This window comes from Mastigoproctus giganteus, chromosome 12, assembly GCF_048544385.1.
Source record: "Mastigoproctus giganteus isolate SK-2022 chromosome 12, ASM4854438v1, whole genome shotgun sequence".
In the NCBI taxonomy this organism is placed as follows: Eukaryota; Metazoa; Arthropoda; class Arachnida; order Uropygi; family Thelyphonidae; genus Mastigoproctus; species Mastigoproctus giganteus.
This window is the reverse complement of record NC_143586.1, coordinates 61,635,822-61,658,296: the sequence shown is the minus strand read 5'-3', so window position 1 is coordinate 61,658,296 and position 22,475 is coordinate 61,635,822. Positions and strand designations below refer to the sequence as shown.

Here is a 22,475-nt window from a genome sequence, read left to right as displayed (position 1 = left end):
TTCGCAGTGAGAGATAACTACTCCATGATAGTCGCGTCATTATTCATTTTTACCTTCCCTTTTGCATTTCTTCCCTCCTTCCTTCTTGTCTACCCCTTGAAGGCCGAATTAAAAGCAGAAGAGCACAAACATTCTTAGCTTCATGCTATCTCTGCTTGATCAAACTTATTCTTGACTCCTCAAAATAAAACTCCATTTTAAAACCGTGTACAGTTACGGGTGATAGAGACGCCAGTAGGGGAAAAAGAATACGGAAGAATTCGGAGAGGATGAGGATTTGGCTCGAAGCAAGAACGAGTGACTAACTCCCAAGTAGATGGGACATGGCTTAGGAGAAGGAAGATACCATTACAGATGGCATACGGTAACATCCCTGAAAATGTTCATATGCAGGGAATTAGGTAGCAGATTGAAGTACTGTTTTCAAAAATATTTTATAAGGAACAGTATCAGTGCAGTTTCTGAGCCAAATATATGTTATCCGTGACATAGAATGCCACTTTTTTGTTAGTTTTATTTTTAGGCGCATCACATCGCACTGTATATTGTATGGCTGTAAATAGTGTGTATGTTCTGTGGTCAATTTGCTGTTTTCTGGATGAAAAACTCCAATTTCCTGAATAAAAAAAAATGCAGCTTTGTCTGAGACCGACTAACTCGGTCACGTTGTGAAAGCCCTTAAATTCCTTGCGTCACTGGCAGGATTCCATCTCTGGTCGTCCGGTGTGAGAAGGACGGTGCTTATGTGCATTATGCTACCCGCGAGGGCACTGCCCGCTTGTTTGGGAGGTCTGGATTTCGCATCCCGTTAATTATTGCAGGTTTTTTAGTCCACACCCTTAAAGAAACAATACGTGGTAAGCATTTATACAAATTGGTAGAACTGGGCCACAGTGACGAGTCAAAGTAATTGATGTACTAAAACTTAAAAGAATAAATAAAATCCAAACAGCCAGATTTACTGTGGCCAAGTTAAAATTTTAGTGTCTCAAACGTTGTTGCAGATCTTGTAGGTAATCCCTCGAAACAAAAACAAATAAAAAAACCTAAAAAAAAAAAAAAAAAAAAAAAAAAGGTTGTTTACTTTTTCAACTATACGTTAATTACGCAGCTGTGTGTTCAAGTTCAAATGGTGCCTTACTATTCTGTATACAATATTTGAAAAGCGATATCTTTTGGTTATGACCTGAATAAAGGTCATTAATTTGAATATTACGAGAATAATAGCACTTCAATATTATATTTCACTCCCAGTGTGTTAAAAACATGGGGATATTTCAGAGAATTCAGTTGCGATAGCGAAAATTACTGAGTCAAATAACTGATTCTTCTAGTCACACGTTAACTGAGTTCCCTGAAACAACGTCATGTTTCAACTGTAATTGGAATCAAAATAGGCAATTTTATCGTGACACTTTCTCTTTTCAAATTCTTAAAGAGGTTTATGCAAACTTGAGACCATCATATCCCTAGAGTAAACTTCCTCTTGAAGCAGTCTTTGAACAGCGAAGCCTTTCTTGGAAGGACTGCCTTTTGCTTCTCTCCAGAGATTATTGACTTTTCACTCTTAACTTCTGAGAGCACAGTTTAGGAATTTAGACAATGCTCTTCTTTTTGTGCGACATTTATTTTCCTGTTGGGGAGAGATGTTTGTAAGTGATGTGAGACCTTGAAATATGCATATTTTTCAGGAGAAAAAAAAAAAAGCGAACATAATGTTTGCTTTTTTTCCTCTCTCTCTTTTATTCTTATCAGTCTGTGGTAAAGGGCGTGTTTGAGTGCTTCTGTTTGGGCGTGGTAGTTCCAGAACCTCAAAGGATGGTCTTGACTTGAAGTGTACGTGGGAAGTAGGTAGATGGATCCGTTGATTACAATTTGTACAGACTACGTTGTTAGAGGTATAGAAGTCTCGAATAACTCAGTGGCGTGCCTCTAGTGTCCAGTTTAGGTCCTGGAGTGCGCTACTAACTGAATCCATTCGACAGTGTCCGCAGGTTACAAACCTGACGTTCCTTCTATAAATGCGGTTAGTTATTTTAATGGCCGCGATACAGCAGACTCAGCAACAGGTTGTCTTATACGATTAAAGCTAATTGCTTTATTTTCTCGTGGCACGTATCTTACACCGATGTATGCGAGTGGGTTAAGAGTGTTGTCGGACCGGAATTACTGTTGGCGTATTCTGAGGAGGGTTATAGAACTTCCTAATTTTTGTATAGCAAAAATTTCCCAGCAAAAATATTTTGCTGGGAAAAATATTTCAATATTTTGGCTGTCATTGGTATCGAGTTACCATATTTCCTCGATTATAGACAAATTTCTACTGTACTCACTGGCCCAAAAATTAGAAACCTTTATTCAATAAGCCAAATTAGCCACGTTGCGAAAGGAGCTGATAGTCTTGAAGTTTAGGAGGTTTAGGGATTCATGGCCCACCTGCTTTTTCGATTCCAGCTGTATAGTGAAGTTAAAGGGGATGTGTGCTCGTTGTAGCTACTTGGTCTTTGTTATTAAATTATACAAAACAAGGAATAACATCGTATGAGAGTAAAGTATGTTTATACAATCACGAAACTATACAAGCAAAGCAAAAAACAAAAATATTACAAAGCATAAAATTGTAAAAAAAGAAAAAGTTCACACTCTTCAAAGTAAATTCAAAATCTTTGAATAAAAAGATTAAAATTCTAGAAGATCATATAAAAATAATTTTATCTGAAAAACATCAAAAATTTGTGGTTTTAATAATATTATTCCTTCATATTAGGTTTTTGGGCGCCATAATTACATTACTACTCAAAAACTAGCAAATGTTTTTAAATTCTAATAAAAGTAAAACCACATTTTAGCCATTTATAAAACAAAATAGTATTTGTTTTGATGTCATATAGTCGCGCACAATCAGTTATAACATACACATTGGGTAAACGGATAAAAACAGACCGTTTCCGGATATATTTCGTGTTTATCGCTCGCACTATCGATTTCAAGGTAGCCATCATTGTGAAATTGTCACGAAGCCAGCGTCTAGATGCGAGGTGGGGAGAACGGGGACAAGACAAAGTCACGCCGGTGGCCAAGCGGCTGAATGTCTTCAAGAAACGTGCAAATTGTTTCTCGAAGGCCTGTTCGAAGCTTTGCAGGTGTCCTCCACGAATAAGTACTCATATCAGATAATAACTGGATGTCACCACAATGCGTGCAAAACACGGCAACTTGCTTCAGAGTGTGCTGGGTCTACTGCAGGGTTTCTATCTAGGCATACTGTCCATAGAAGTTATCGTGTAACGGGCCTTTATTCACGATGATCAACATTCTCTTTTCCCTTAACCCAGAGGGGCCTGTTTTAATCGATGCCAAGAGCAGGGCGAACAGATCTGGGAACAGTTGGATCATGGTACTCTTCGATGATACAGTCCTCTGTCCGATTCTCGACGCACTTGCACCTTGAAGGAACGGTGAACCAGATTCCATCCTGCTAAAATCGCGCAAAGAGGCACGCTTGGGTGCGGCTATTTAATGGTGCGTGATAGAATTATTGTCAGTGTCAGTGATCGCCACGTGAAGAACTTTCAGGACTGCAGAACGTAGAGATGAGATCCGTGATTCATATTTGCTCTTTTCCAAGGCGGTAGTTGATTATTAGGAGCTCCAGTGACTTCTGTGTTGCTCCGTTTGTGTTATGTCTGTACAAGTGTATGTTCACGGGTCGATTTGCAAGTTATGCTGTCTGAGAAACCCGAATTAACTTAACTCACCAGGATAAATCCTATTCCCTTACGAAGGTCACATGTTTATACTGATTATCAAAGCGAACATCTTTGCATAACTGTAATTTCAGATGGAAATTTGTTCAGTCGTTGCGCATTATTAAAAAACATTTAAACCGTTTTGCCATAATGTTGCTAATAAAAAGGCTTTTGATTTATTTACTATTTTGTGTTTGTCCTTTTAACTTTCGAGCACTAGTGTAGTTCTGAATTAGAAAACAATAAAATATTTTAGAGAAAATAAAATAGTATACCACGTAGATTAATGCAAATTAATAATCTGGGACAAAAGCAGGCTTGTTATGAATTAATTTTTGAAGAAAATGGATGCTTGCTACTTCGTTTTGCAAGATCTTGAAGACGTTTACAGATGCGTCGGGAGCTGTTTTACAATAGCTTTCATATGCAAGTTCTGTTAATTTTCCTTTTGAGATGAATAACGTTCCTGTTCATCCATACTTCTCTTTATATGCTTCTTGTCACTGAAATTGTTCTACAAACAAGGATGGGTGGATTTGTTTGCTAAAGTTCAGGTATTAATGTTAGATTTTCAAGACAAATGGCGCACTACTTTAATACTAAAACCCTACGACTAGTTTATGTGGCAGGTGTTAGTGAGCCTTAAATTACCACTTTATACATACCTTCGGCACGTTTTCACATTTCAGTGGGGACGTATTTCATTGTTTGAAAGGGTGGTCAACTGATGTGGGCAAAAAATGAAGGAAGGTGGTAATAATAGTTATAGGAAGGTAATCGTACCTGCCGTCCAGGATCTGAATCCACCTGACGAACGTCAACAAAATTTGATTGACGGCTCTGTTGATTGACTGTAGAATGTTATCAACTAGATTTCACATCATGCTACAGGCCTGCGGTAGCCTCTTTCAATGAGGGCCATTTACTGAGAATTGAGAGATGTCTGGTTTCGTTTTCCCCATTCATTATTTCATGTGCCCTTTCATGCCATACATCACTGTGAGCATTTTACAGAGGTTTTAGGAAAGAGCGGATTGCTGCGCTGAATGATATTGGTGACAAATGTTAATTATTTTTGGGAACTAGTGATACGCATCTGGGGACACACTGAAGAGAGAGGGGGGAAAAACAGGTTATTATTTTAGTGGCAGTTTGGTCATATCCATATAATACCGAAGTGTGTGTTTACATGTCAGTGTGCATATTTTACGGATGAAAAACTCATGAAACCTATACTAACATGTAATACTGCATTTTGTATGCAATAAAGAGTTCTTCTAATTAAGGCCAGCTGTGTGGGCTACACGTTATTAAATATTTTATCAATGAAAAGTTCTTTAAAACATTCATATGTCCAGTTACTTTTTGAAATACTGCTTATGGGCGGGAACATATGCAACATTCATTTATTTTCTTGTATTATGAGACGTTTGGACTTCTTGTATCCTTTAACATCGCCTTCAATTGAATCTTCAGTATCCAAGTGAAGGCAATGGCTAAAGGGCTCTTTTTCTTTTAACCCTGATGTTTCATTTTGTTAAAGCTTCTTATACTCGAGTAACTAGTGAACCCCACAAGTTTACTAAATACATATTTTAATGCATGCAATTGGTAATTTTTTTTTAGTATATGAGCTAAAATTATCGTTTAGTAAATGGCAACTAGGGAGTAAAGCAACTGATATTTACATAGATATATCTCTATTACCTTTGCTTTAAAATAGCTCTAACTATGCAGTGTGTGTTTATAGTCTTATGTCTTGTATTTTGAAAGGAGAGCATTTTTACGGTCTGACATTATAAGGAATTAAAAGTCCTCCAAAAGTGTCCTTGTTCGTCCGCTGTTCTTGTATGTGAAAGCCTTCAAGTTCCGAATAGCTAGAGGAGGCATTGGATAAGTAGCCAACATAAATACAACCTACCACTTCCTGTGTAGCAGCACGCACCTAATCCACCCTGACAGGCTGAGATCATCGTATTCAGCTAAACTGACATGAATTATGACTTCTTTCAGATCACTGATTCTCATGCATTTTACAATGTGCAGGACAGCATAGGGTCACTTTTAAATATTTTACTTTGTCTTGTTCTGAGGCTCTTTCGCCGTTATAGGGCCCTCACTCGGCTTTATGTGGATACGCCTATCTTTCAGCATGCTCTTAGTACTATAAGATGATTCAGTCTCGCTCCATAAAATTCAAAATTTTAGTTAATGAAACTAATCCTTCCATTAATTTTTTTCTATTCATTTTAGGGAATTCTTGTAATTGTTACTGATGTTCGCAATGTGATTAATGCTTTCGACTCTGCAAAATATAAGAGAATCGATAACTGAAATGCGAATGCCTCTACAAAATATAAATGGTTCCCTCATTTTGTAATGTATAGAAATAAGTACAAATATAAACTTTATTTTATTTTCATAGTTACATGCTGCATCATCATTCTTGTTTTCCTATTTGAAAAGCATGCGATATCCAAGACCAGATTTACGAAAGTACGGTAACGCAGCTATTCCATAGGCTGAGATCGTGGGGGACCCCCGGATCAATGCAGTTACTGGTGGTCCAGGAGGTTGGCCTGCAACCTTATTTTTAAGGCATCAAAAATGTGTGCCAGGCATTGGCGATATTCGCGAGTTTATGAAATGTGTCCCGCAGTGGTGGTCACAATGTATTGTGCATGTGTCAAAGGTTTACAAATTCGTGCATACTGAATACCATACTTCAGTTCAAATAGCAAATTGTCTATTTATGGGGCACAGAAACAGTATCTTTAATTATTCAGCATGGAAAAATATACGAGATGAAATGAAGACATCCAAAGGCCAATCTTTGCAAAGGTCCCGAGTTGAAATCCAGTCGCTTGTGAGCTGCTTTGGAAGTTATTTCAGGATACTCTAATAACAACAAACAATACCCTCCTTTCGACATGTTATTTCTTCCTGCTCATCATACACAATCTTCGTTAGATTCTTAGTCTAGAGAACCTATCATCTAATTCTTTGTGGTAGTTGGCAAGATCAACTTGGTGTCAAAACTGAATGTTATTTTGAATTTGCCAAGTGATATTGGAAAATTTCAGGCACTCCCAAAAGCTCGTAGCTTGCTTATTTCTATTCTAGTCTCTCTCTCGTAAAAATGTTTATTTTTTGACTTCGAGCACTTTTCTATATCTAAAACAAAAAGAAAATGATAGTTCAGTTAATTCGTTTTCTGTTTCTATAAAACAGTATTTTGAGGAAAGGATGGCAGGGTTCATAGGAGGCGCACGTAAATTGCGGCGGATGTAATCATTTTAATCCTCAGAGGATAAGTCCAGATACGATTTCATACATAAATTGCGGCGTTGATAATGTTCTTCTCTTTTCCTTCTGTGTACCCCCTCCCATTTTTTTCCCTTTGAAGTTCCTTAGGGAAGAATTCTACAAAATGACACTTGCAACAAAACTTCAATTGCCTGATCTCTTCTTTGCAAATGTGATAAGATGGAAGCAAGTCGGATATGATCAGAAACATTTGTTGTTAGTTTATAGTTTTTCCTACGGAAAGAAAAAAATTAAAGTGGCGACTGCTATTGGCCATGAAATCGTGCCGTGCGAAATTATTTACTTTTGGAGATGGAGACATCACTTCACGAAAGAAATTGGAAGGCTCTCTCTCTCCTTTTGCAGTAAAGTCGTCAGCAAGAATGCAAAGAGAAAGCATACCAGCCGTTGCCTCAAGATCGTGATGCAACTTCGCATTAGAAGAAATTAATTTATTAACTATGAATCCAGAGCGTTTCTTGTTCATTACTGATATTCAAAGTGACATAATATTATTCTCTTGGATAACAAATTTACAGTTTGTATACAAATGCTCTAAAGTTTATATAGATGGAACATTTCAGTGCTGCAAACGTTTACTGTACATGTCATTGAAAATGGGCGCTGTATCCTCTCCACTGCATTTCATTTTTCCAGACAACAGCGAAGCAATATGGAAAATGTTATTTGAGTTGCTGAAGACGAAGTGTTCAACACTGACCTGCACTTTGTAGAATCTGAGATAATTTGAGAATAAGTCTGTTTGATTAAACGGAAGAGGAAACATTCATAATTTCAGTTAAAAAATCAAATAAATAAATAAATTTCAGGTTATTCTCTAGACGGCCGCAATTTATATACTGTATATCCCTCGAAGGATATCCTGGAGCCAAGTGCGAATTCAGGGTAATTGGCCTCTTCTCCAAGATTATTACAAAAGCATATCCTTGCGTGTTATGCGTCTACATTGACGTGTTCCCCTCCTCTCCCCCAAAGAAAAAAAAAATTTCATCTCCCTTCTTTTCCTTTGCTGTTACCCACCCAAAAAAATTGCCAATCGTGTATTGATTACAATACAACAACCGCATATCAGCTATGAGTGCGCGCACAATTTTAACCAAATCTCTTGCATCAGCTTTGGTTGCTTTAAAAAACACGTGTTTCAGTTTAGGCGTAAATTAAGACATGAACAGTTATAAATGCATTTATCTAAAACTAACGCTACTTACCTTAAGCGCAATTGGATATCGATATAATGCAGTCAGTTTTGCATGCGAAATGGTTCTCCAAGAACTAAAAAAAAAAAAAAAAACCTAATAGAAAAACAATGTGCGGGCACACGGAGGTATTTCTCCTATATTTTTTTCTCTAAAAGTGAAGATCTCTTCGTAAACTATTGGTAAAGTGGCACCAGATGGTCGCTCGACTTCCTTTGGAGATGAGGCTGAACATCGAATACATATTCACGGAAATAGGCAAGGAGTCTACCAAGGACTGTGATATCTGATCCTTGACAAACACTCTCCGTCATCAGGAATGAACTTGAAAAGCTCATCAGGCGTCATCACAAGGACAACCATCAAAGAGTTTGCACGATTTGGGACACCCCAATATTATCGTCGGCTCCATACAATGGTGTAATGATCGTTAATTCTGAAACCAGCTCTTATTATGCTGTCAGGAGAGGATTCGTATATGCATGTTCTATGCCCCGAATAACCACGCTTCGTCTTCTTTCAATCAAAGTTTGGATAGTGTTCTTCAGTACTATTTCAGGTTATATATTTTAATGAGAGTATAGTAGTTAACAACAGAGACTACTTAAGCATTTGCACTATTCATTGGGAAACCTGCTATGAAGTCCTCTCGTCTCTCACTCTACATTTATAATGCCCGCTATTTAGGAGTGTATCTTACTCGACGGCATCCCACTACGCAAGCGCTTCCGGCGCTTCCAATGTGACACAAGCAGCTGGACTGGTAACAGATTAACTTTCCGCCTTTAGCGCGGCGTGGTAGGATGAGTCGATTGCAGAAGTAGGAGAGAGAAAGAGTGTGTACAATTTACTGCCATTTGGTGACGTCACGGACACCCCGCGTAGAGCAGTGACGCTCCATGCCCGTCACTGGAATCGACTGGCCCTCCGGCCGCGGAAGCGACAAGTGGGAAATGTCTCATTCACAAAGCAAAATGTAACGTCATGTGAGTGGGTCTCGAAACTCAACGACTCATGGTGAGCGGTGGTTTAGGTTAAGATGGTCCCCTGGTAGACAGCAAACACCAAACCAGATACAGTATTGAGATCAGGATTAGATAACGTCTTAGCTACTTACAGGTAGTTTGTTTGCAGCGTGGTGCGCCCGGACATGTTTTAAATAAATAACTAAATCGCTGTTATTGTAATGGAAAGATGTCAGACATGATCTACAATTTGCTAAAAAAAATGTGGCCCTCCCCTGAAATTTCAATTTCAAATAATTTCTCAGTAAGTGAAAATTTCGATATCTCTTGGATAATGAATAAGTGAAACTTAGTGTGTTTTGCCCAACCAAATCTACACTTTGCCAAAATTTTGGCTCACCATTTTATTACCATTAATGTCACTGTTGTATATTCAGTTCCAAATACATTACACACGTGTACCAAATTTATTGTGTGCAGCAGGGAATTATTCCAATTTGTTCGAATGCGTAAACTTAGAAGAAACTAATTTCAAAAGTCAATAATGCAGTACTTCAATGATAGTAGAGTTCTACCAGGAAATCAGCCCAGTAACAGGATAAAAATACAAATCAGAGTTACGAGTTTCACATTTTGTGACTCGGTTTATTTGTTTCTAATCCAGTATCATGTAAATTTGCTATGCAGGATGTCAGAAAGGCTTCGCATAGATTCAGTTATCAAAGATAATCTATTCCAGATAGCCGTATTATGACTTTTACTCTCCAAAATGAAACCAGATTCATTATTAGTATTATTATAGAAGTTGCAAGGAAGCAGACTTTTTTTTCTATCCAAAAAAGTGACTATTCACTTGTTTATAATAACCACAGTTGATATAAAGATGATCCAAAGAAAATACGATACGAAATAAGATCTAGAACAGTTCGTCGCGGTTCCTGTGACTGCTTCTTAAAGTAGACATACAAACTCAGGTAAAAGAGTAATAATTCTCTAACAAAAGGTAGACTTGCTTGCTACCAGCATTATCAAAAGGGAGAGATACCAAGGGTTCTTCTGCCACGGGTCTACTATGGCATAAGGACCATTCTGTACATTTGTAGTAACAGGACTATCCAGTACAGATTTGAGTCATTTCTCGCTGTCTTTCCACACTGTAGGGAAGGGGTTTGGTTTGAATCCCCAAGATAGGAAGAATGTCTAGGGGCATTTTTCACTGTAGTCGAGTCAGTCGGTTTCGGGCGAGGTTGCACGGTTCTTCCCCCTTCACAAACTCGGGTTTTTCTTCCAGAAAAGCAGGCAAACGCACCACAGAATATAATATATTCAATATACTTAGTTGCATTTTGGTGTAAAAATAATCAACAATAACATCTCTTTTCCTTTGGCTGTGATGGCAACTAGCATTCTCCAGGGAATCCCTGCAGGTAATATTCGCTAATAATTAGTAATAATTTGTGATGCATTCGCATACAGCGAATGCGACAAAATTTCAATGGCATACTGACTTGCTATCCATTTGTCAGCATATAAATTATATGCAAGGACGATATCGTGGAGCAACAGTACTTCTTTGATCAACATTCATCTGGTTAATTATTTTTTCTCTCCGGTTTTTATTTCTTTTGAAGAAACAGCAGTGATGAATCTGTACTTCACCTTGTGCAATGTCCCACTTTAATCATACTATGTAACAAAACTGCAAACAAGATACCCAAACCGAAACTTTTTACCTGAAAAAAAAAGAAAAGAAAAGTGTTTCCATCTTTATTCTTTTTAGGTGAATAAAGATTTTTAGCAAACAGCCCTTGTATTCCGCATCTCCCCACAAATGCCTCCTTTTTATGAAGGTAACAACTTGTATGATATAGGAAGTAGGTTACGTACTATTTTGGACTGATAATGCTCATAGCTTACTTGTGAGATAAGATGCCGTTAGCAATAGATATTGACTCACACCACAAGAGCACTCTGAAGTTTTGGATAATTTCCAAGTAACTCTTATCAAGCAAATCTTACCACACATAAAAATTACTCATTGTAAAAAAAAAAAAAAAAAATATATATATATATAAAATGTACCCAAAACTTGGAGTAATTTTCGATGCTTTAGAAACTAGTCTTTTCTCACCTCTAACTGCACAGCATAAAATATGTAGGGAAGACTGACAAGATGACAAACTAGCTTTTTTAAAAATTTTACGCTAGCGCTCCAACTGTTGTAATGAAAAAGTTAACCTTATGCAGTGAAGCAAGTGTCTTACGTGATAGTGTACTGCATTCTCCAGTTGTCACTCTTTTGTAGAGGTTTGGATTCTACTCCCATCGGAGGTGGGAGGAATTCTTAAAGTCTCGTCAGTCGACGTTTAGTTAACCGATCTCAGGCAGACGAAGTAGGGCGGTGCCTTCAAAAATGGGTATAAAGTCATGTCCCAAAGAGGGTCATCAGATTCTGGAATCATATGATATTGTTTTCACTCTGATTTCCTTTCACTGCATATATTAATGTACTTGAATGAGTAAAATGAATTGTTGAGTAATATATTAAAAGTCGACTACATTTATTTCTTCGTTTGCTTCACTTCATTTGCTGCACTAACCTTCTGGTGTGAAGGTTGGTGCAGAGTTCACCAGCCTTCATACTAGAAGGTTGATGAACTCTGACTCTGCACACTTTTTTTTTTTTGAAAGCTAATATTGACATAATCGATCTATGATGGTTTTGGCTAAACTTGACTTTCGTATCGCATCTTCTGCCTCTTACTTTTTTTATATTTCTTTACCCGAAACAAAGGAAGTTGCGTAGCGTTGAATTTAGCGGAAGTTTAAGAATTAGGAACAACAAGGGTGAGTATTGCAAAATATTGGCGGGTATCTTATTATTTTTGACACGAATATAGTGTGTTGACGACAAAAATGTTTGAAAAACACTGTAGTAGGGTTTTCTTCCATGAGTTATTTCGAGTATTTTTTTCGACCTGCAAAACATGCAATTCAGCCACAAATTATTGCTGATGCATCGTAAAACCAACCATGCAAACAACCAGCCTGAACAGTTAGGGAAATAGTTTCCTTTCAGAGTTCTGCTTTGTTTTTGTTTGTTTGTTCATTTTGTTTCTTTGCTGTAGGGGTTTAGGCGCATTAGTGAATTAAACCGTATTGCTCGGTATATATTATGCCTGTAAGTTGCTTGTGTTCTGTAGGAAAACCATGCTACCATCGCTTGCGTTCAAGTAACTCAGCCATGTTGTGAAAAGTTCCATAAAAGTTCCTTATGCCATCTACGATAGATTGCGGTTTCTTGGGGATCTCTCTCTCGAAGAATTCTGCGAACCGCATGTTTTAATGGTAAAATGATTTTTGTTGTTTTAGTTATCAATTTTATGTTTGTGTGAAGATTTATTTAAGTGTTCGTAAGTTAACTTCTGCTTTTAAAGCACAATACAGTGCCTTAATGGCAATTAAACAAATATAGTAAGGAAAGTTTACTTTCTGACTCCTTTGGTCAGAAAGTAAAGTAAACATCAACCTCCTCCCCACACCGGATCCTATCCACCTCAGATTTTTTTTGGTAGCTTTAATAATTTCTCTTCCACTTAACTCTTAGTTATCACAAAATCATTTTGCTAACTGGTAAGAGCTTAGTAAACTTCTGGTATGCCCTTCCCATAATTCCTCATGCGTGAATGTTAATGCAAAATACCCATTCAATTTGTCAGCAATCTGAGCAAGATCATTAACAGTTAAACCATCGACATCAAGTGGACCCATGTGATTCCATCCATTCTTTCTACTGTTTACATAATTAAAGAAGTCTTTGCTGCTTTTATTTGTATTCTTTTTCCAGAGATTTCTTGTAATCTGCTTTACTAGTCTGTAATCAAATCACAAAGAAGGGAAGGCAAGCTTATATCTGCTGTAGGCTTCTGCATCAACTGATAAATTATATGCATCCCATGCATTTTTCTTCTCTGCCACAAGTCTAATCAGTTCATTTCACATCCATTTAGATCTAAATCTTGAACAGTATTTCTTAGCTGGTATGAAAAGCCTAGTAACGTCTACGATTACTTCCCTGAATGCCTTCCATTTAGAATTTGCTATTGGTAACAATCATCACTTGGGTCCCACTTGCACACAATTTAAAAACTGCCTGAGACCTCTATAGTCACCCTTACGAAATCAAAAACCCTTCTTCCCTTTGGCCTGACAGTAGTTATCTTTAAATAAATCCCACATCGATTACTATGACCACTGCCCCCTAGTGAGTCTTTTATCTGCAGATTCTTAATGCAAGAAGAGCCGCTGCGGATAATCAGATCAAGAGTATTGCTTCCTCGTGTTGCTTCTCTAACATGCTGCTATAGAAAACAAGTCTTGCTAGTGTGCGAGTGGCGACTCCGCAAGTTTCAGTCAATATCTGGAAAGTTAAAATCCCCATTATAAGACATTTTGATATACTGGCCTATTATTTCTCTGCACAATTGTTCATTGTACTCATTACAGTCTTTAGGCCTATAACACACTCCTACTCTCATTTTCGTTTTCCCAGCGCTTATGTCACACCAGACTGATTGCACTGGCCACTTGTGTCATCTGGATGCAGATCCATCCTTAGATTTTGTGCGCTTTTTAACTAAGAACATAATCCTTTCCTCTCCCCTCTTCTGTCCGTCCTTGCTGTAATTTTTTTTTAAAGGCCTTGCCTAGAAAGCTTTAGTGATGTCAGGTTTCGCTCCAACCAGAGAACGTTACAATCCACAATCTGGCCAACCTCCGCGTGGTGTTGGATGGGTCCCCGGTTTTTGAGGACTCAGTAGCTGTGGCCGCAAGACCAACATAACTCCGCACTACACTACGCAGACTACACAATAATTCACATTATCCTTGGCCTTTACAGAATTTGTACTGCGACAGGAGTATACTATGCGGAGTTGGGAGAAGGGTGGAAACCCCAGTGCCGCAAGATAGTAAACGCTATGTGTTTTCTATACACATGGTACTTCCCATGTTCAAATTCTGCATCCCTTATGTCTGAGTGACACTATATCTCCGATATATACTCACAATGTCTGCATTCGATGACTTCATCAGTACCTCAAATTCATCTACAATGCTCGTAGCATAGTGTATATGCCAAGTATACATGCATCTGTTCTTACTCTTAGTTACTCTAACGCAGCCTGTGTATTTACTTGTTCCATGATGACCCACAGCAGCACTGGAAATCCCCGATACCTACCTTGCTTTCCAGACTGTTGCATGTTGCGTACAAGGATCGTTTTCATCTCTGTGCGGCTCTAGTTAATCTGTTTTTGTGTATTCCCCCAAGCTAGTAGTCTTATTGTAGGGTTTTAGCAGCATTACTCTCTAAGGCCATATTGCTCCGTGTATATTGTCTGTGAATTGCGTGTGTTCTGAGGTCGATTTTCTGTTTTGCTGGACGAAAAACCTGAGTTACCTGGAGAAAAAACCATGCTACCCTCGCCTAAGATCGACTAACTTAGCCAATTTGTGAAAAAGGCACATAAAAATTCCTCACGTCATTGACGGGACTCGATCTCGGGTCTTTTCCTCCCAGTGTGGGGAGGATGGTTATCCTACCAACCCAACTGTACCCATGTGGGCTCTAGCAGTTTTCCAACACACCTAATGGTCGGAGCTAGTGTCGTCGCCAGTTGAGTTATTCCTAGAGCCAGAACTTAACACGGACAACAAAATCGGAAAATTAATAATAATGCATTTTTCAAACCCTCATATGAAGAATTTAAATAAATGTTACATCGAATGAATAAAGGTAATATACAAAAATTAAAAACCCTTTTTTATTTCCTCACATCATTATAGTGTTTGCGTAAGGACAGCAAATAACTTAGCAATGGATCTGGTCCGAACAAATGATAATCAGAAGATGCTGAGTTGGGATTATTGTGGCGTGTTGAGGAATCCTTCAAGAATTCCAATTATATTACCGACTTTACTTTCAATTTGAGAGATTACTTACAATTGTAACTCACCTTTACAGTCTTCCACTTCTAAGAAAATGAGGATGACACAGTTTGCTTTCCAGGATTCACACACATTCTCGGTCGCCGAACATGTATTTAGCTTGTCTTACCGTGCTGCCTTCGAGGCCAGCATAGTTGTTACGATCACAGTCTTTCCACTCCATGTGGAAAAGGATTAGTTTCTCAAATCATTCTGTATAGAAGTAACTGTTATATGCTTTTTTCACACCCATGGCCGAGTTGATCAGTCTCGGGTGAGGTACCACGGCTCATTATTCCGGAAAACCGGGTTTTTCATTCTGTAAATAAGCAGACAACAACCAACATAACTAAATCATGTTAAACCTACTGTAATGACCGAGCAACCTGAGGGCGTCACCATAGTTGTTTCGCGTTCCCGTGTTTAAGCCAGTGGGGAGGGGGAAAGAGATGTGATTCATGTTTGAACTGCTTTCTCAGAGTAATAGTGATGCACTTGTGGAATGTGTTCTGAAAGTAATATGTATTCGATAGGAAAACTGAGTTTCTAATAGGGATAAGAACTCGATGTTTTTGCCGTGAATATCTAATTACTGCGCTGAGTAATAAAGGAAAATAAAAAGTCATTTTATATAACATTTCTCTTGGGGTGGTTCTTTCCACAGAAATCGAACCTTACACCTTATTGAAACGAGTAACGAATATTGAAACCTGTACATTGGCACAAGGAATCCCCAGGGATGCATTGCAGCACCATAAAAACAATTCGAGGGTACCGTTGCAGACAGTTACAATTAGCGCGATTGATTATATTAGTGTATTCTGGTAAATATCGCCAGTAGCTTGAAGAAAAGGTCAAATCTAAGAATAAAACCGTGACTACTACCGTCTACTAGTACAGCGCGGTGTTACACGATCCAGGACTCCTATTCTGTGACATCCTATTCAAGCAACCTTGCGTTACTATTCACGTTTCAGTGGACGTCCTTGTGATCGAATGGCTGAATGCATACTTAGGAATGAACCGTCAGAGACGAAGACCTTCAAGGAGGCTGACACTGGTAGCACACATCACGTGACTGCAAGATTGGTAGTTCAGGGCGAACTGTAAATTACAAGGGAAGTTTACATCCTTTTAAATTTATACAGTAATTTTGAATTTACTTTCCCACTAGCGAAAGTTGTCAAGTAATACGAAGATGGGAGGTCAGCTCCCGACAATTTTGACGTAGTTTTGATGCGCTTCTGGAAGAAAGGCGGGAGTATCACCAGGCGTCTAATTAGTGAGGCCACCTTAAGAGCAACATTTTGTCCCTGACCAGTTACGTGTTATTGTATGGTACGTTATGAATTGTGCATTGTTATAAGTTTCAGACTATGCATCCCTTCTCATTTTTTGACTTTTCCCATCTTAAGATGTTGCTGCTGCTTGGTTTAATGTCTTCCAAAGCTGTAGAATGGAACTTTCATTCAACTAGATGCTGGTAGTCAGAAAGTTGACTTGCGATTTTATAATAGTGATCCAATAAGTTAAGTAGGCCAAACGCATTTTACTGCACATGAGGACCATCTTGTTCGCTTGTCACTTGGTTATTTATAAATAACTGTAATTTAGAGGATGTTTTCATTGTTAATCAATTCTGGATGTCGATATTTTTGTAATATGATAGGAATCGTAATTAGGCCATAAAGCTTAATGAATTATGAATATGAATCACATAAAGTATCATTCATGAATATGATTTGCATCCTTCAAGGTCATCATTTAATCCAAACTAGAAACCCTAAACGCATTTCTTAACAGAATTCCTACCCTCGCCCTTTACGAAAATCGCAGTCACTTTAAATTATAATAGAAACTAATCAATATATTATATTAGGGACTAATCAACTTTCCATTAGAATATATACGAGTTTCCAATATGTCTTGGGATACCTCACTCTTGAGAAGTAATAATCAATTCCAGAGGTTGCATGATAAGTAGATAGGAGTACCATTTTTAAAAGTGGGATTTTTTTTTCCCCTGAAAACCCCAAGCACGAGAGGTATTAGAACCTATAGTACTTGCATGAGTTGAAAGTTGAGAAGATGAAAGAGATACTTGTCGACATTAGACTTGAATTTCTGTAGATTGTAATTTTCAGGAAGTATGTATGATCGGATGTTGTTTCAGAAAACGGAAGTTGGAGGAATAAATGAGGAAGGAGAAAATTTGGTTCTGTGAGTTTGAAGTTGGACAGTAAAAGGATGCTGAATGGTTTGGAAGAGATAGCCGAAATTATAGAAGCCAATTCAGAACAGTACCCGTAGAAATATTTATAGAAAATGCATGCAGCAGAAACAGAACGTCTATGAGACAGAGAGTGGAGAGACTGTTAGAGACTAGTCATTAATTTGCGTAACTGCCCTCTTTTGAATGGAATCTAGAAGCCTGAGAGAGGTTTTGGGGGCACCTCCCCAGATGTGGGAACAATATTCCATGGCATGGCGGATTTATACAGAGTTTGGAAGAAAAGTAATGCGGAGAGCGAAATAGAAAACTCAGTTTTTTAAATGCAGAGAAAGAAATATTTGTGATGTGTTTATGCCAAGAGAGATTAGAAGTCAAAATAATCAATCCCCAAGAGAGATATGTGATGTTCTCTATGAATCGGGTATAAAAGGCAAACACAGTCAATGAGAGATAGATGAAGCATAATTGCAATCCCAAGCTAGTAGATCACCATTAATGATCCTCAGAGAATGTCGACAGTTGAAACTGATAGATAAAGGAAATTACAAAGATACTATTATTGAGCTGACTTGGCAGACAGTTGACAGAACCGAGATAAGTGCAGGACAGCGTGACGTGCATGGCCGTTTCCCAGCAATGCATGTCACCGCTGGGACAGATACCTGCCAATGTGTGTTCCTGGTTCAGAGAAACACAGGTATTACTGCATCGCATAATGTGGATTGATAAATCACGCTACGCAATCTAGGAATCAGATGGAGCCGCCTGGGTGTAGCGTATGCCCAAAGAACATTTCACACAGACTACTGCACCAACAATGAAAATTCAATGATGGGTATGTGATAATATGGCTTTCTTTTCTGTGGTTTGGACCGGGAATAAAAAAAAAAAAAAAAAAATTCTATCTGGAGCGCTTTATCTGATAATTTTTTTTGGCAAAGAAATAATGATCACGACTGGGTCTTTTCCACCTCTTTAAACTGTATATCAGCTGTTCATGAGAAGCGTCTTAGACTCCCACAGGTTGAATGCAGCTGTCTATTGTGACAAATTGAACAATTCCCCATTATCTGCATTGTGGAAATTCTTTGGAGAGGGCTGTATTTGTATTAGCATGACAATGCTTCATGTCACAAAGCATTACATTGTTGTACGATTAGTACAACAATAGTAGGAAGAGAAGAGTTTGGTAACGCTGTCATTTCGAGCCTAGAGCCGAGAAATGAATCCCATTGAACACTTTTGGGAATAACAATTGAGACCCGGTACAAGCCTTTCTCTTTAGTAGGGAAGTGTGGAACAAGCTTCTGTTCTCCACATACCAAGAAGTTTACTTATGTCATTAAAGTCTATGGGGACCATATTCGATATTAAAATTTCTTTTCTTCTAACCAGGCGGTTTTTTTTTTCTTTTTTTCATTTAGGGTCTCAATATATGTTGGAGGATAGTGTATAATCATTAATATACTTATCATTACAAACTCAGATACTTGACAAAACTTTTTGCCTTACTGTTTCTTGATATCAATGCAGTGTCATGATATTTATGAAATTTATATCTTACACTTATGAATATTTATATTGATTATTATTCTCATTATTTTGACAGGAATTATCCATTGTAAGACGAGTTATCTGTTGTAATCATTGATATCTCCAGTAATAGGATCGCCTATGCCTTCTAAGATAACTTTTTGTCTGAAAAGAAAAAAAGGTGAATGGTAAGTTCTCTTTCTGCTTGGATATGATTATTTCCATTAGATAAAAGTTTGATTTGTGAGGAAAATGGGGAAGCTTTCTTCCCTTCCCCTGAAATATTTTCCTTCCGAGAACTGTTGGGATCTGAAACGCACTACACTGCCTTAACAAAAGTCGTTGGCACTTGTGACAAATGTTCCATGAATTATGGTACGGTAAATACACCAGGAGTGCTGTGCTGTTGAACATCGCAATGGTAATGTCACTATGATGTAGGTGAGTCGTAAAAACAGATTATCCAAGTGGTCGCCTAGAAGGCAAAATTCGAAGAAACAAGTTTAAAAAATTATTTGAAAGAGATGAAAAAATACAAATAAAATAAAGATATCATACATAGGGAATATAACTTAATTTCCCTGTATTTTGGTGAATTTATTAATCTTTCAAGTCTTTTATTTACAGTAAACATAAATAATATTTTATTAAAATACTTTTTTAATATGAGACGTGTGGTCAAGATGACCTACTCAGCCATTTTGATAAGCGCTAACTCAGCCAGAATGACTGAGTCACTCAGCAAAATGTTTTCGGGTTACAAAATACCAGCCGGTCTCTAGGGATGAATCTTCCCTTGGAATTTGAGAAGAGCTAGTTAAATTGTTCACCTAAGGTGCGATTTAATAGCAATTCATACATAAGGAAATCCTGTGATATGTAAAATAGATTTAACTTATCACAAAATATGATATGACTTAAAATTAAAAAATATATATTGGATTTTCAAACGTTTTTTATCACAACTAAAACAGCTTAGCTTGGTCATTAAGACATTGCAGAAACCCAACACTACTTAACTGCATGGTTTAAGCGACGTATAATCACTAACCAACTTTTAAATCACGAATTCATCTGAGGATCTGCCAGGTCTCCAGTTCAGTTAATTCTTGCCATGTATATGTGTGTGTGCTTAGCATATTCTTTAATTTTTTCGTTTTTTGCTCCTTTATCTTTAAAATTTGCATTTATATTATAGTCTTTTATATACTATATCAATGCTTCTGCATTAAGAATATGCGTACTGTTCTTTTACTTGTTCTTTTTAATGTAATGATAAATTTATGTTCCATTACGTTTATGACTATAACTACGTCATATGAACAACACATTGTAACCGGGTGCATCACCTCTAATGTTTAATTCTAAATAAATAAATATCGACTGATGAAGTATAAAGCGTTACAGTAGCATATGTATATAAAATGCAGAATGTATCTCATTCAGTTTCGAGCGAAATGCCACATTGAACGGAGCTCAGCAGGTCTTGCTTGTTTATAACAAGCTAGTGCCCAATTAAAAAGTGCAAAATCAGAATATGTGCTGTTGCAATCTGATAGAACGTTGGGTCTCTCGAAAGTCAGGCGAATCCTCTCATACTGACTTGGATTATTGAGGCTGTGAAGGTCCCATGGACCACTGTATCATACAGAAGTGGAAAGAAAAGATGTCAAAGTTGAATAAAAAAAAAAAAAAAAAAAGGTCAAAAGTGTTGTTGCTAAGCCAAATTCGCCTCCATTGCTCCAGTAAAGTCATGTTGCAGTTCCCTGCATGCACCTGTATTGAAGCTCCAGGAGGTTGCCAGTGTGATTTACTGCAAGGCAATGCATTGATATAAAACTCTGCAGGGGATTATTTTGTAGGGGACATCGCCAACCGGTAAATAACATTAAGTCTCAGTTTTATTGCCCTGGTCCGGTACTTTGGCTCGCACCTCGTAGGTGCAGAAAAAAAAATGCTAATTTTTTTCAGACGTATAGTTTGTGGCAAATGATTTCAGTTGACTTAAAATGTTGTTAATGAGAATTCGTGAAAATTAAATGCAATACCTCAATGTTTTATAATTTCCCTTATATATATATATATATATATAATAAAATCAATATATGTACTGTATTTAAATACAGAAGGACCTGCCAGTTCGCGTTTTTGTCGTCGGCTAATTTGCTTATTCGCAGTTAAGCTTTTGAGATCCTCTTTTCATGATCGTGAGCACTGCTTTTACCATTGGCGCTACGCGCTTTTATTACACTTGGCCCACCGCTGGTTCGACAGTCAATTATTCACCAAATGAAATAAAACAAATTGTATTGTAGTTATGAACAGGCACCTTTCGTACTTATGAATTTTGACCCTAACAACTCGGCTATGGTCATGTAACTTTACTTGACAGTTGTCAGTTATATGCGGGAAACTTTGCCGCGCCTGTGAACTCATTGGTGTAGAATGGTCTATCGCTTTACTGATTTTATTGTCTGATAAATCATCCTATCAATCAATCAGTTTTATGCGTAATCTTATTTGTTGCGATGACGTTGGATTTGAACGACGTTCCAACGATTTGAACATCGTAGCGTCAAATTTTAAGTTATTTGTTTTTTTTTTTTTTTTTTTTTTTTAGGACCATTAGCAGCTAAAGCCATATTGCTCGGGGATATGCGGTGGTCATTCCCTGACCTTTCCGCATCCTCCGTATTTGGTGGTCACGGGCTCGAACCCCGGTCTAATCAAGAAGCGTGTACTACGCACTGCTGCTCCTGCCCACATGGCTACGGAGGCACCCAAATTTTAAGTAGATTAAATCGACGAGCTGCTTAAAATCGAATAAATATACTTTAGACTTAGGTTATTTTTTTTTTAGATCTACTGTAAATACTTTTAATTCTTATAGATCTGCTTAAAATCGATTAAATATACATTTTATTCTAGAATAATTTTTTATCCTTAAGACAATTTTACACATCTAGTAGTAGTGGCAAATGATGCCAGAAAGAAAACTTTTATATAGCATCAGCAATAAAAAGGAAAAAAAAAAAAAAAAAAAAACCCTACACAGATCACCCATCCGCAGCCTCCAAGAATTTGTCTACTTCTTCTTGAATTCGTTCAATCCATCCACTTCCACAACAACAGATGGAAGCTTGTTCCATGACTGCTCTGTTCTTCCACTTAACTATCCCTTTATCCTTAGAAGTAACTTTCTCTTAATACCACATTGCTCTAGTTTGCAGCATTATCCAAACGCCTTCCTGAAATCCAAGTGTATGACGTCAAAATTATTTTTTGCATCTAGTTCCTTGATAACTGCATCATAGTAACCTATCAGATTGGTTAGACAAGACTTCCACTCTATAAATCCATGCTGTGATTGCGGTATAATTTGTATGCCTGTCCACATGGTCCTGCATTTCTTCTTTAACCAGTGATTCCATTATTTTTCCTGGAACACACGTTAAGCTAACAGGTCTGTAATTACTCACGTCAC

General features: G+C 37.6%; 1 protein-coding gene across 3 annotated transcripts in view; it reads left to right on the top strand.

The window, feature by feature from the left end:
- Positions 1-22,475, top strand: part of LOC150077101 (uncharacterized) — a 527,433-nt gene that overhangs the window by 155,966 nt on the left and 348,992 nt on the right. For all 3 annotated transcript variants that reach the window (XM_090386534.1, XM_090386535.1, XM_090386533.1), the window contains exon 2: positions 19,068-19,179. The gene's annotated coding sequence lies outside the window, so the exon portion shown is untranslated. The remainder of the gene's footprint in view (positions 1-19,067; positions 19,180-22,475) is intronic.